This window comes from Cavia porcellus, unplaced genomic scaffold (genome assembly GCF_034190915.1).
Source record: "Cavia porcellus strain 051 isolate PalLab524CR breed Dunkin Hartley unplaced genomic scaffold, mCavPor4.1 scaffold_38, whole genome shotgun sequence".
Classification (NCBI taxonomy): domain Eukaryota; kingdom Metazoa; phylum Chordata; class Mammalia; order Rodentia; family Caviidae; genus Cavia; species Cavia porcellus.
In genome coordinates, this window is record NW_026947521.1 from 10,960,237 (window position 1) to 10,976,697 (window position 16,461).

The following is a 16,461-nucleotide window of genomic DNA, read 5'->3' on the forward strand; positions in this document are numbered from 1 at the left end:
GTATTGAAACATAAGTAAACAACACATTAAAAGTTGTTTTCTCTTGTGCTTTTTAGCACCTATTTGCAAACACAGACACCAATACTTACATCTTCAGTGTTTATGTCAAAGCTTTCCAAAATTTGGAGAAAAAATGGAGATGATTGTGGGTACATCAAACACAGTAAGCTACTGTATTTCTTTCCAGAGTCATGTGTATTGCTAGATTTACCTGGTTGAAATGTCTTTACATCCTTTATTCCTACTGCTTTCTTCGCAACACAATCTTTTGCTTCCATGGCAGGCTGAATGGGTTTTAAAGTCAAATGCTTAATGAACACTCCACAGCTCCAAAATGTGAAGTTGATTCAGAACACAAATATACAGTCATTATCTTCAAGTGAAGATGTGTGTCAGGTAAATCTAAAAAGGAAAATGAAAAATAATCTATATAAGAAAACATGAGAAAGCCAAACATACATTCTCACAGAGTTAGGGTACATGCTTTGCTTTGGAAATGAGTTCTTCAGATTTTTGACTTTGCTTTCCCATTGGTCAGATCAATATGAGAGAAAAATTAGAATACAGGTTGAACATGATTTCCAATGTGACATTATTCTTCCAAATGCCATAACTAAACAGGAAGTGAGTATATACCAATCTATACATGTCGGGTGTTGTGAAAAAGTGATTTTGGGATCCATCATGACCCTGAGAGGCTGACTGTCAAAGCTGAAAGAAGAGAACAGCATATAAATTGAACAAACCACATCATCCATTGGTACAGCATTGCACGACACGTAGGTGCTCTCGAGACACCCAGCACAGCAGAGCTCACAAACGGTGTGTCAATGCTATTTATGTTTTAAAAGATGAGGTTTTGTTATGCTGCCAAGGTGCCCTTAAATTCCTGCAAATGAGTGATCCCTCTCCCTCAAATTTTCAAATAGCTTGAACTGAAAGCATACGCACCATGCCTAGGGAGATTTTTATATACTACTCATCAATATCATTACTCCTTACACAAGCAGGTTTTGTGAAAGTTGGGGACAGGGCTGAGGAGAAGCTATGTGGGAATTTCTCAGTGATTTCCACTGATACCGCATTGAAGGAATGAACCAAAGAGTGTCTCTATGTTACTTTTTAAAGGATTTGTGTGAAAAAGCTATTTTATCACAACTTACTTATCTTAAAATGAGTCAATGCTTCTATGTGTACATTAATGTCACTTGAATAATTATCAATTTAACAGAAATCTCTGATGCCTGATAGTTTAGGAGGGGAGGGAAGTACCTACAGTGTAAGGCAAGTCTAGCCCTTGTCCCTGCTTCTAATCATCTCTGCAGCAGCAAGAATCGACTTTGCCATTTGTGAGCACAAACACTGAAGCTGTGAGGAGTAAGTGCTCTCATGTTTCATCATTTGTTCCAAAATTATGTTTAGCTTTGTTATTTCCTATTTTCTTCCCCCAATAAATCCCTGTTCCTCTCCCAACTGACCTCTAGTTCGATGGTCTTGATTGTTTCCATTTACTGCTTTTTATGGATTATTCCTACCATTCCTTTCTTTATTTGGCAGAAATGGCAGTAGTATCTTAGAATTACAATTTGTTTTTCATCTCTTTACTCTTTCCCCTTTGGCTAGAAATATTTTCAGAAATAAAAACAAGATTTATGGGATGAGGCTGAGGAGGCGTATGATTCCCATTCAGTCTCTGGTCCCAGGAGGGAGCTCTCTAGGGGCACGACCTACCGCAGCAGTCCTGCCCTGGGGGAGTGCTGAGCTGTGGTGGAGCTTAGGACGGGGAGAACAGGTCAGACACTGGGAGCCTCATGCATCTGCTCTGTTACCTTCACTGATACCACTTCATAAGAGTCCAGAAGGGTGGCTTTTCAATTGTTCCACCTCATTGCCTCTTAAATTTGCCTTTGGGGACTTGCAGATCCAGAGTTCCATTTGGCTTCTATGTCTTCACATTTTCTATTTTTATTTCAGTGAAATTGCTGCACTGATCCTTATAAATTGTTTATGGTAGTTATCTTTATTGCTGATATCAATAACAATGACTTGGGAAATTACTACTCCTCAGAGACATCTTCAAGTTGTAGCTGACTTTTGAGTGTTGATTCTGTTATAAGATTGTCCTTGTTCAGCAGTCACGGGAAAGATGGTGGATCAGTAACTAACAAGGTACAGAGCCTCTCTGGGAGAAACAGATCAGACACTTAGAATTTACCACCATGCAGAAGACTGGGTGAAAGGAAATGGACTCTCAATGACTCAGGAAGAAACTGAGGAAAAAGATTTAAAAAAAAAAGAAAACAAAAATGTGGACAGAAGGCTGGAGCCAGAAGCACGCTCACCAGAGCCAGTCCAACTCACGGGTGTGGCACTCTCACCTGAGCCAGTTGGACTCGCATGGCAGTGCTCTCACTGGAGCCACAGTTGTGCTGAAGTCAGGGTTGGGTAAGCCCAATGGAGGACAGAGCCAGGGTGGAGACCTGCACTAACCTGCAGTGAGTGCTCAGAATCTGGCCCTCCTGGGAGAGATTAGGTGACCAACCAGATGACATATTGACATTGGGCAGGATGGGCCAGAACAAGGAATGGCAGTGACTTCAGTTGGCTGCTCCCTGCCAAGAGCACATGGGTGGGATCTGATAGGGCTGGGTCATGCCTTTGGCCAGCACCCAATAGCCAGAGTTGAAATTGTCCCTGACATTTTCCTAAACCAGTTCCATCCTCGCTGCACAAACTAATGTGGTGAAGGCCTCCACTGGTTGACTGGCTCAGAGGGTAGGGGCCATCCTACACCACCCCTGCTTGCACCTCAATGACCAACAACAAAATGGAGAAGGCTGCAATCCCTAGCCAGCACACTTCAGAAGAACCATAACCAATAGGAAAGGGGCTGGGACCTTCACGATACACCTGTATTGAGGAAGCAAGATACATAACAAGAGAAAGAAGTAAGAAAAAGCCTCCAGTCAACCCAGGGAATATGGGGGCCAGGAGAGGTATATACCGAACAGATTGAGGGCAGGAAACATGAGATATTTGACATGGTATCAGCTGACATAAAGAAATATCTTCATGACATTATAGATGAACTGAAAACTGAAATATTAATACAACTACAGTAAGATGTAAGATTAATAAAAGAAATGCTAAGCCCCTCCCAAGAAGACATAGATGGAAAAATGGAGGAACACGAAAAAGGAGAGAAACCTTCATAGAAGACCATAAAATAAAACTAGAATACATGCAACAGAGTCAAAGAGATTACCGGGAAATTTAAAACTACATTGAAAAATAGCAAAATTGCCTGAAGGAAACTAGGGATACATTAACAACACTTGATAGGTTTGCAATGTGTGATTGTGAAAGGAAAGATCTCTTAAAAATAACAAAGAAATAGGCAGTAACAATACAAAGGCTAGAAGACAACAAGAGGATGATCCATAGTTTAAGAATAAAAATGAGTGAAGAAGCAGGAGTAAACACAAAGCAGATACAAAGGCTATTCACAGAAATAATTAAGAAAAACTTCCCAGGCATAGGAAAAGGAGATGATATTCAGCTGTTTGAGGCATACAGAACTCCAGCCATCTAAAACAAAACTGAGCTACCACCCAGACATATAATAATCGAGATCCCAGAAATTCATCCCAAGAACAGAATATTGAAAGCTGTCAGAGAAAATAAAAGATCACCTCTAAAGGAAAACCCATCAAACTCATGACAGACTTCTTGACACAAACCATCAAATCAAGAAGAACTTGAAGTGAATTATTCCAAGCCTTGAAAGAAAATAACCTCCAATCCAGATTGACATACCCTGAAAAACTGTCTCTCAAAATTAATGGAGAAACAAGATGCTTCCATGACAAAGAGGAACTGGGGGAGTTCGTGACCACCAACCCAACCCTACAAAAAATACTGAAAGACATTCTAGAGAGGGAGAAAAAAAACCCCAGGATTTCAGGAACAGTGGCAGAGAGGCCTCAATGAATGGGGCAGACAATGGAATGAAGGAGAAAAGTAGACAACCAATAGCAGAAAAATAGCATAGCAGAAATGAGGCAGAGAAGGTTGGCTATAATCTCTAACATAGATGGCCTTGATACACTAACAAAAAGAAACACAGGCAGAGTAGATCAGGAGATAGGGCCCATCGAAAATTTCCTCTGTATAGGAAATATAATTAACGTGAAAGAGGGTTTATGGACCAAAAGTCAAATATGAAAAAACAATGCTCTATGTGACAGGGAACCAGAGAGAAATAGGGGCAGCTCGTCCAGCACCTGAAGACCGCTTGGAAAGACATGACACTTGTGCAGTGGAGAAGAAGCTATAATGAAGCAAAAGCCTTGAGGCTTTTGTATGTGCAGGAAAACAACTTAAGATCAAGCCCAGGGGTAAAAAGTTTCAGAACCACTTGGGTAAATAACAGGTTGCATCCCTAACCTACAAACTAAAGGGAATTAGTGGGAACCAAAATGTACAATGTAACCCATGAAAGTGAAAGTAAAAGGGAAGGAATTGTCTAAAAAGGAAGGCAGAGGACATTGTTAATAGTGTACCACGATTTAAAATCCACATTGTTCTCATCATTTTGTTTAGTTTGGTTATATTTTATTCCAGCCTGTCTACCTGTAGTAGACTTAATGGCCAGACAGCTACTCCAAAAATAGCAGGATATACCACAGTAACCATCCTTAATTTCCTATTAACTTAATCTGAAGCCCTGTATTACTTATACTGTCTTATTATGACTGATCTTATTTGAATCTGGTTTGTCAGATCACTGTCTCGTCTTGACTGATCTTATTCAAATCTGTTATGATTTGATAGTATCAAGTCTGAGAGTATAGACAACTACACTGAAGATGACAGGATTTACTAGGATACCCACTCTGGTTTGATTATTACCTGCTTTTGAAGTCTTATAATGTCTCCAATGTTTTGTTTTTATTAATATTGTTATATACTGCTATGTTCAATTATACTATGCCTGATGATATAGACAATTCTATTGAAGATAAAAAGAGACATCATAGTAACCATTGTAGGTCACCTTGTGTCATGGTTTTATATGACTTTTTCATTTTGTGTTTTTCTAGGAGTTTTTGTTTTGTCTTGTTTTGTTTTTCCCTCCAATACAGAAAGGATAGCTATCCATATAGAGACTCGTGCATGTGTAGAACTTCTAAACAGTTTATGAGAACTGATTATATAATGCACAATAAAAAGAACAACTACTTCGAAGAAAAAGAGACACTAAGGGACCCAGTTCTGATTCCGTAGCATCATGATGTGAAATCCAGCAAATTATTATTCTTTATTCCAAGTGATTTTAGTCTGTTTTGTTTAATTTCAAAATGCATGAAGGAATGGACAGTGATTTTGAAGAGAATGAGGAACACTATGACAGCCATTGTCGACTTCCTTATTGTCTGGTCTTGAAGCCGTAAAATGCCTTCACCATCCTGTTTGGATCAGTTTTTTTTTTTTTTTTTTTTTTTGTCTTTTTTCCTTTTTATCGGTACCAGGGATCGAACTCACGACTGCCTGCTTGCAAGGCAGGTGCTTATGCCGCTGAGCTAAATCCCCAGCCCCGGGATCAGTTTTATACTATGTTGTTTTGTATAAATTCACTGTATGTGAAGATATGGACAAGTATTTGGAAGAAAACAAGAGAAAGTATAACAGATAGTGAAGATCTACTGATGTCTTGCTTTGAAATGTGTCTCTTACACTGCTTTCTTATGTTTTGTTTTGTTATCTTTTGTTATGCTTAATTTTACCCTGTTTAAAATAAAATTAAGAAAAAAAGATTTATGCTCCCCCTTGACCCTGTTATGTCTTGATCTAGTTCTCAACTTATGGTTCTTCTCCAGATTTCTCTACAGGAAACTTGATATTGGGCCACCTCCAGTGGTCTGAGGATGAGCGGTGTCAGCCTTTCCAGAGAACTTACTACCAATACACTTCCTCAGTCCTTGTGAATCAAATATGTGGTGTAACATGTTCCCCAACAGGGGCTTCATTTCTTCACAAAAGATCTGGCACACACACTCTCTTCCAAATCCTCTTCCCTTCCCTGAGTCTCTTCCAAATCCTCTTCCCTTCCCTTCTTTCCCGTTTTGGAAAGTGGTGCTGACTTCCTCCTCATCATGTCACCCAAATTGAAAATGCACGAATGTCAACCACTTTCTTATGGACTTTTTACTGAGACTATGACTTTGCTGATCTCAAAAAGCACTCCTTTCTTTCTATTTTTTTACTGTCTCATTCTGGATACACTACATGATGAAACAGCAACTCTTTTTAAGTGGTAAACTGTAAATGGAATTCTGCAACCAGCATTGTGGGAGAAGTAAGTGCATGAACCAAGGTACCAGTGAAACTACGCATATAGCTGACCTTGCTTGTTTATTCTGATCTGTAGTGAATAAAGAAGAGCTCTGCATAATCTAGTACTTCAGTCCTTGATGCCTTTCCAGTGGTAAGAAGACAGGGAAAGTGAAAAACTTCTGCTCTACTTCTCTATCAAGTTTTGCTACTCAATGCTCAATTGATACAATTTCTACACTTCTGCTACCTTGATCTTCCTTCTCTTAAGAATTACTTCATTTCAGGGGCTGGGGATTTAGCTCAGTGGCATAAGTGCCTGCCTTGCAAGCAGGCAGTCGTGAGTTCGATCCCTGGTACCAATAAAAAAGGAAAAAGACAAAAAAAAAAAAAAGAATTACTTCATTTTTCCACACTCCATACTTTGTTTTCTTTGTTTACTCCCTGTATTATTGCTTTCGCATTCTTCACTCCTTTCTTTCCTATTAATTTTCTAACTTCCCTCAGACATTAGAATGCCTTGAAATGGTGCTAACAAGGTAGCTCCCTCAGTGACCCTCAAATTAACCTATTACTTAAACTTCAAAGTATATAAAACTTACTACTGATTTACTTCTTTTTTCTTACTATCCAATTCATGGGTAGTTTTTTGACTATTATAATCCAGCAATGCTCTACTTTTAGCTAAATAACTATCAAATAACTTCTCTAAATAAATTACACATATTTCCTACCTTTTGTTTGTGTATTTCCTGCATGTTTTCCTCCATCATCTGCATCCCCAGGAAAAGGATCGACAGGCTGCTGTGGAAGATTCTGTGAAAATTCATATAGCAGTAATGAGTTACAGAAGCATTTCTTACTCATTTCCAAAGAAACTATCTGATTTTTACCATCTTAAGGCAAGCAGGTTTAATAATGGGAAGCATATACTGAGAACCAAAATGTCTCCCATGTGAACCTTATGACAAGCCCAGCTGCTGTCTCCATATGGGTGCTGACTTTGTAAAGCAGGCATGGAATGCTACAGGAAGGATTCAGAGACAAAATTCTGTCTGACAAACCTATTTCATCCTAGCTTCACAAGAGTCAACAGTACGCTGCACTCTCCAATGAATGTAACATTGAAACATACAGATTTACATTAAGCCATTTTTATGAGTGCATGTTTGTGATATGTAACAATTACACTTGTTTTGGGGAACTGCTACATGAGTTATCATTTCTTGATTACCTTGGTTCCCTTTACACCCTAATATCACTTTCCCTTCCCTGAATAAACAAATTCTTATAAATATACTTGTTATTATTCAGCATTAAGCATTCTATTCACAGAAGTCATGTCACTGTTAAGATACTCGGCCAGTAAGAAACTTCAGAGAGCCATGCTGAGTAAAAACATCATTGCAGGCACTACTTCACTTGTGTAAACAAGGACTTGAAAGAAAAGCAATTCTGAGATAATATTTTTACTGATAGAAAAATGTTTGAAAATAAAAATATACTGATAACTTCATGTTATATTCAAGAAATAGCACATGAATATGAGATGTTATATACAACTCTTTCCCAATTAAGAAAAACTTTGAAAAAGTATGAAAAAAGACTGCAACATAAAAACTTTTTTTACAAAGTGCCCCCAATTTACAACATACCGACTTACACATTTTCTTTTCTATCTGTTACAAAACTGTAAATAACTGTGAGGAAGTAACTGCACTTCCTGCTTCCTGGTCACTGTAGGGTGCTGCAGTGATGGACAGACAGGGCTCATGGTCCTGCCCACAGTGTCCTCCTGGACTTTACTGTGCTGGCTCTTGTTCACTCTTATATTAGCAGCAGTTCACTCTCATTTCCATCTGTACTGAAACCCCCCTTGAAAATTCTTTAACATTTGCAGGGCTAGTGGTGCACACCTGTAATTCCAAACTTTTGGAAGGGTAAGGCATGACAAGCACCAGTTCAAGCCCAGTCTTGGGAATGTGGTTACATAGAAAGACCCTGTCTCAAGTCTAATATGGCTGGTGGTGCAGTGCCATGGGAAGGCCACAGGATGGATTCAAATTAATGAAATAAAAAGTGCTTCTTGTTCATTTGACTGCTCTATCATGATAACATAAGTCTTCACCTAAGATATTCAGTATCTCACTACTTGGTACACAGTGGTACTCTAAAACAGAGATTTATTCAAGTTCACATTTAAAATCTCATCAGGGAAGCCTCAAGCACCAAGCCACTCTCTTCCTATATGCTGTCTCCATCATCAACAGTTTTACTAAGAGTTTTACCATTTACAAATCAGCAATCTACATGCCCCTCTCATCTTTCTTACTCTTTTCTTCACATTATTATTTTGCTGATCTCATGTTTAGGAAAAAATCTTCAATATTTATTCAGGTAAAACCTTTTATACTTTCAAAGTATTTTTATAATTTTTGTCACAAATTTCCTATGACATATAGAAAGCATCACATAAGTAGTAGATCATGTGCCATCTTCATGGTATAATAAGGTCACCAAAAGCCAAATTCGTTAAATTATGTTTCCAAGATTTAGCAGTTACTAACAGACAGAATACTAACACATCTTGTGACTTCAACCACCATCCTGGTACCACAATGCAGGAGCTGCATGGAACAAAGACATTAGCCCTTTCCCAAAATGCTCACTCTAGGGCCAGGGATTTAGCTCAGTGGCTGAAGTGCCTCTCTGGCAAGCGCAAGGTTGTGAGTTTGAACCCCAGTAACCAAAAAACAAAACAGAACAAACAAAAAATCAAAATGTTCACTCTAACACAATTTGTCATTATTTACATTTTTATCAGTACAAGCATGGCTGCCATAAAGAGACTCACTGCATTCCACATTCAAAATTGGTTTCTGTTTTTTCAAATAATAGAACACCAAACTGTGAGTATAACACCATGTATTTACATCTTGAGTCCTTGATTCTATTGAATTACTACGTTCAGATCGACACCAGGAAACCCAAACATATTAACTATTGCAATTATCATTTATTACTTTGTCAAGTAAAAAACTGTAAAAATTATGATCCAAACATTTTGTCTGAATCTCAGCAGAATTTTCACCCATTGGCCATAGACTGACTGGGAAAAATTCCTCAGTTTTTGCTCAGCTTAGTTTTAGAATCCAAGCTGATTGCTTATGACATGTTGCTCCTAGTTTTTAACTGCACTGGCTTCCTTAAATGAATCTTACACAGGTAGCAAAGGTGTGCTCAGACTCCATTCATTTATTCCTTCACCTGCAATACAAAGGATTCAGCACAGGGCAATTGCATTCAGCTATGAACCCAGTGGCATTAACTCTTTGAGACATAATCATACTAAACAGCTAAGCTACACAGGAAATTAGGAACTGTGGTTAAAAACTGTAAGGAAAAATTTCTTACAGGTATATGAACAGGTGAGAAAGTATAGTCAAATTTTCCCATTATATTTCAACCTCAACCAATATTTATTTCAAAAATAATTACAGGCAATACCTCAGAATCCCAAGGAGATTCATCATCTGTCTGTGCTTCCAGTGGCAACACAGTATCTATAAAATGTAGTCACAGACACATTAGTTATATTCACTACAATAAATTTTATTCATGTATGCAAATCCATCTGCATTCATGAACATTTCACTAAGATACAAGTCAATGTGAAAAGAATTTCAGAAACAGGTTCAGAAATATGTTGGTGGAAGAAAAATAAGACAATAAAATTTTAAAAGAAATGGATATTATGTTTTGGATCTACACACATTTGAAAATAATAGCATATGAACAAGAACGATTTTCATAGCTAGTCACTAACTTACCAGTTTGAGGAGTTTTCTTCTCTTCATCCACATTAGTCATATTTTTGGCTGTTTGCTCTTCTTGTGTTTTTACAAGAACAAACTTACCATTTTCCAGCCTTATAATTTTTGGCCTTTCTGCTTCTTTATAACAAAAAAAAAAGGCAGAACAAAAACAAAAATAGCATTACAAAGCATGCAATTTCCCAGTGACCCACCCAGCATAATGGAAACAATCACGGGAAAAAATTTATCAAATCACAGTGACTACTCTGGGAAAAGCTGAAAACAGAAAGCACATTCTGCTCTGCACGGAAGTAGATGCAGATACATGAACACAAATGAAAACAGTGAAATGTGTTTCATTTATTCTACAAATGAGGTACAAAGATACACATCCAAATCAAGTACAATCAGTTCTATCTGGGAAGCTCAGGAAAGGCCATTTCTTTTGAAAGGGAGAGAAAGCACACAGGAAGGCTGTCTAGGGAAGTCAAATTATCACATTTACATTTAAACCTCAACCAATACTTATTTCAAAAATAATTACAAGTGATAGGCAACACCTCCGAATTCAAGAATACCATTTCATTTAAAGAACAAATGAAATACCTCAGAATTCAAAAAGGGACACCAGAAACAAAAGGATGAGGCATGAAACAATGCAGCAAAAGAGGGCTGCCCAAGGAAGATGATACAACTAGAATAGTTTCCAGAAGGGCACAAACAGATAAAAAGGAGCAGCAAGGGGAACCACACAAGACTCATCTCAGGCTGGAATGGGAACTTTCCCTTTGTGAAAAGGAAATCTGCAGATTCTTGGCAGCAGTGTAAGATCAATGCCAGAGTTTAATGGGCAGCAGAGCATAAAAGAATATAATGTCTACATGATGGGTGAGAAAATGAGTCTAGAAATGAAAAACAGTTCTCAGAATGTAAAGAGTAAGAAAGACTCGATAGTCATCAGAAGAGTGGCTGGGGCCAGGAATTCTCAGCTTCAGAGGTCTGGAGCCATCCAATATCAGCGCGGAAAGGTCACAGTCAAGGCCTGCAGAAAGACATCAAGCTGGAGGCCTGGGACTGCAGACACATTGTAGGAGGAGGGGAGAAGATGACCTCACTCAGGAAATCATATCAGTTCAAAAGGTGAAGTATTTGTAGAATACAGCAAACTGATGTAGTAATGCTAACTATGCTATCCATGGTTCTGAAATTCCTCAAATGAAATCAAGGAGATGCCATTTTTCAATTATATACACTAACTTTTTTTCAGGAAATGAGCATAAACTTTTATTGATATATGTAAATGCTGACTTCTGGGACACTACATAAATATGATTTTAAAATTTAATCATAAGATTTAACACTAAAATGTCCATTGAAGATTTTGCCAAAGATTCCTGTTCAAAGAAAAATCTTCCAGGATTTAATGAAATGGAGGCCTGCTGATGTGCACCTGTGTCCTGGGCTAATAGGGCAGCTGAGGTACGATGGTTCCTGAAGCTAGGAGTCAGAAGCCCAACTGATAAGTATAACCAGGTCCATTCTCAAAAAGGGAAACCTATTGTAAATTATAGAAGGGAAATGGTGATATATTTACAGAATAAGGTATTTTTGCATACTACTATAACATGAGGGAGAAATGTAAAACCTTATTTAAAAATTCCTATTCTCCCAATAAATGGCATATCCCAATACTTCTAATTTTCTATTTATACCATATGCAATGACAGTTACAAATGGAAGAAAGGTTGCATGCTATTTACCACTACCTGAGAACTGAAGCATTTATAGTAGAGAGAGAAGAAAACACAGTATGTTCCATGAGTTTTTCATTCAGAGAAACAACTGCTAATCAGGATTCTATAGAAAAATTACACTTTGAAAAGATGCACCTAGTAAACATGGAGCTGGCTAAAAGAAAAGATATAAATTTTAAGATGACATTCTAACCTATGTTCAGAGTTAAAGGATACTACAATGTACTGTGTGTATCATACCTATTCATTCCTCTGATTTGTTTCCTTATTTGACATAACATTAAACATAACCTGAAATTATATATCCTAAGCACAGTAAGGAAATATACACTTTAGGGCATATTTTTAGAAACTCAATGTACTTATTTATTACATAAATCATGCATACATTACTTGAAAAATTCTACTAGGTAGAAATCCATTCATTAACATTCAAATGGTATTAAAATGCCTCTTAATACAAAACACCGCACTGCAGGTCTTCAGAATTCACACAACATCTTTCTAATCTCCAGAAACTCACAGTACTGTGGGAGTTTTAAATGAATATTTGGAAGTACAAAAACTTCTGAAACTTGAAATGTCAGAATGAGATTTGGACACTTCAACTGTATATTTTAAAAACTATAATGCTTACAATTACTTAATCATTACCACTTGCTTTTTTAGAACATCTAGTTCTAGGACTGGTCATTATTTTGACCACAACAAGTATTCTTCAAAAAGATGAAAAATTTTAAAAATGTTATCCTCTTAATGGAGGAATCACTTAGAAAACACGGTGCAGGCAGGTGTAGTAGCACATTCAACCCAGCACTGAAGGTGAAGCTAAAGATCCCAAATTCCAGTCCTGATTAAAAAACAAATTCAATTAATTAAAAAAAATGAGGACCAGGGGTAGTCCTTCTTGCACAGGCCCTGTGATCAACTCCCAGGAACAAAAGAAATAAAATAGCAACAATGAAAATCCTGCACTTCTAAAATTTGATGACACAGATACAGATAACTTTGATGAAACATTTTAAATTTCTAAGTTGTCACAGTTTCCAATATTATTTTAATCCAACAGAACCAATAAAGGCAACAGAAAAGCTCTCATAAAAACTGTATGACAGTAAAATAAAATGCACTTAAAGGAAAAAATGTTTTATCTCTAAGTTGCTCAAATGAAGGCACCAAAGTTCCCTGATTATTGAAAGGACTAATAAGATCATAAAATATTTATATAGGTATGAGTGCTATGAAGATCTTGGTAGTAAGATTTTCAAGCCATGGCAAGGTCCACTTATCCAAATGATCCTTGACCAAATTTTGTATTTCCGCCATCATGGCAAAGGTTTGACAGACACAATTTTCCTGTCATTATATATTTTCTAACCCATTAGTTTTTTCAGTCACAAATACTTCAAAGTATGTACCAGTTATTTACCAAAGGGGTGGAAATTCTTTTTGACTAGGCATAGTTCTCTAAAATGAACTTCCCTGATCAATGTTCCATATAAATTCAGGGTAGCTACATCACTGTTAAATTTGAAGACTAAGTGCAATACAATGCAAAACTAAGAGGAAGAAAATTAACATTACGAAAGAGACTTACCTTGTTATCCAGAAGAAAGTCAGTGTCATCTGATGTAGGCCAGGAATTAACAGGACTGGGTTTGCTGGAAGAGCTGGGGAGCAAAAACACACAATAGCAGTGGGTGAGTTTCATTCTTTAAAAACTGGTGAAAGCTTGGCTATCTGTGTATCAAATGATGGTTCGTGGTTGACACAACTAAAATTTGACTTGTAGTTTTGAAATATTTTAGATGTTTCCTTCTGTCTTCACTTATTCCAATCTACGAAACACTCAGCATAGTCTCACTTTCACTCCCAAAGCGTGACAGCCAAGAGACCAGCACAGTCTAAAAGTCATTTCTCTTTACAAATTGCCTCCTCTGAAGGCTGAAGTGAAAATGCAATCAATGGCCAACAAAACTTGTTACCTGGACTCAAAAATGCCTGGTAACCTCAAGGTGAAAAGATTCACCGTCCCCTTTCCCTGGTCTGTCTCTGTTTCAATGACTAATCTGGTTGTGATGGTTTTGGTTTAAAGTGTCCCCTTTAGTAGGAAGGTGTTTGGACCATGGGGACCCTATACTCAGCATGCCCTCATCCATCTGCAAGTTCAGTAGCTCACTGTGCCCTTAGCAGGTCGGGTCTGCTCTGAGGCAGGCCACTGGGTCCTGACCTGGATGGGTGAATTCTCACCCCTGGTTCTTCAGCCCTCTCACTGCTCCTGCCTGCAGGAGCTTTCCGCTACCTTGTCTCCCTGCTAAGGAATTTCTTCCTTGGAGCCTGAACTGAGTCAAAATAAATCTTTCCTCCTTTAAAACACTGGGGTTGAGCAATTTCCTCCATTAATGCAAAAGTTAGTGAAAGTCAGTTTGATGCTAAGTAACTCTGGAATGGCAGTCTTTTTCTACTATCAAAGCCCCTTACAGTAAGACAACTCTGTTTCTTCCCTTTACCATAAAAACAGGACATTGAACTATAAAAATATCTGAAGGTTAAAAGTATGGAAATCAAAGAAAAAAATGTGTATGTGAGTTGATAAATCTCTTCCCAGGGAAATTAAACTATTAAAATTATAAAATCCAATTATTTTTCCTGTATGGCTTTGCTTTTTTCACCTACACATAAATTGGTGAAACTTTCACAGACACACTGACATTCAAGCAGGATCTAGCTGGAAAATCAGCCCTGGCAGCTGCTCCTCTGTTATCCTAAGTCTAATCTAAAGTCCTTCTGAAAGGGCTCCTACTCCTGGGCTGCTCAATGGAGGGCTCCACAAGAGTCTTCACCTAAACTTTTCAGTCTATGAAGGCATAGATTCCTGCAACAAGGATGAACTCAAGTAAGCAACAGTAGCTGTTCCTGAAAAGAAAGCTATTTGTGTCACAATCACCTACCCTCAGCAGAAGCAAGGGACTGATAATCAAATGGGCACGTCTGACTTCCAGGCCTACCTTCCATCTACAGGAAGCACATCAGCCAATGGAGTACAGAGGTGGAGGTGAGAGACATCTGTCCTGGGTCACAGGCCCATGAAGTTCAGCAACTTACGGTTCCCAGTGGACTTTGGGGCCTGAGCCACCCTACATGAACTGAGAAGGAAGGCGGCCATGGGACATTCCTCCCTGCTCTAGAGACTTCCCAATGGCTCACATTACCCTAAGCAATCCAACACCAATCTTCAAGTTTCTCAGTTTCTCCAACTGAACAAAGGGGAACAATCTTTTCAGGTGTCTTTAAACCTCCACTTTTAATATGCCTTTTGAAACAAGCTCACTAATTTGGGCTTCAATTTCTCTATTATCTTTATTAAACTTGTGACAAACCTCAACTTTCTGATTTCTAATACCCAAGTCTTGCCCAATTCGACGCTGCTCTTCAAACGTGCCTTCCCTCGTGAATTCTACTGTCATGCTTTCCCACTGGGCATGCTAGACCTGCTCCTCTCTTCTGCTATGGAAACTCTCACAGAAGGAGACATGAGGAAGTGTATTAGTCTCAGCAACGATAGAACCTGATTTCAATCTCATTTTTACCATGAACTATATTCAGATAAGTCACTTTAATATCATTGTGCTTCAAATTCTCTATGATACAACCATGTGGCTAGAATGTTAAGCAGGTTGAGGCAATAGAAGGTATTTTTATTGGTCTCTAAGATTCCTTAGAACCTGAAAGTCTACTTATTTTTTTACTCTGTTTAAGGAACAATAAGAAATACTAAGCAGCATAAGCACTTGCCTTGCAAGCATGCAGTCGTGAGATTTGATTTCTGGTACTAAAAAAAAAAATACTAAGGCAGCAGAAATAAAAAAAATACCAAGTAGAAGAAAAATTTTTTAAAAAGTCAAGAAAATATTTTACTTAAGAGGAAAAAAAATCATAGAACTAGGCAGTAGTAATAGCCTGAAAGGAAAACCAAACAGGGAAATTGGTGAATAGACACATGCATTAAAAATGTCATTGCAATAAACCGTTCACATAAATAATATAAGATGATTTACATAAAGGTAGTCTTAACTACCACATCTCCCCTAAGTTCTATAGTGGTAAAAACAAGAAACTGGCTATCAATTCAATCATTATCTTTAGAATAAACTCACCAGCTTCTCAGGAAAACTAAGCAGACTTGACATGTCCCTTATGGTGACTTTCTACACTCATCTTAAATGACCTGCATTTGGATCCCAGCACTGCAGAGGGCAATGGAAGGCATCTGGGAGCCAGGCAGGCTAACAGTCAACACATGGGTCAGTTACTTCTTAATTATGGGACCATGGACTATTTAAATAACCCCCATTCATAACAGCAGCCAAATTAATAAAACTGGATTAAAACAGTACAGGTACTTTGTCTGGCCTGGAACAGAACACTAAAAAAGATTATTTTCTTTTTCTGCACTCACTAATTAGTCACCGTATGATATTTAAAAACCTGTAAGTTCTTACCTGGTTACAGATTCATCTTCAGAAATAGCAGGTGCTATTAAAGAAAAAGGTAAAATA

At 37.9% G+C, this 16,461-nt stretch overlaps 1 long non-coding RNA gene across 1 annotated transcript; it reads right to left on the reverse strand.

Moving 5' to 3' along the window:
* Nucleotides 1-289: 289 nt before the first annotated feature.
* Nucleotides 290-16,440, reverse strand: LOC134474789 (uncharacterized). Its single transcript, XR_010045635.1, has 6 exons — nucleotides 16,405-16,440; nucleotides 13,500-13,572; nucleotides 10,164-10,286; nucleotides 9,841-9,896; nucleotides 7,068-7,149; nucleotides 290-402 (listed from the first exon to the last, which is right to left on the reverse strand). It is a non-coding gene; the product is annotated as an uncharacterized LOC134474789 (long non-coding RNA).
* Nucleotides 16,441-16,461: the final 21 nt, after the last annotated feature.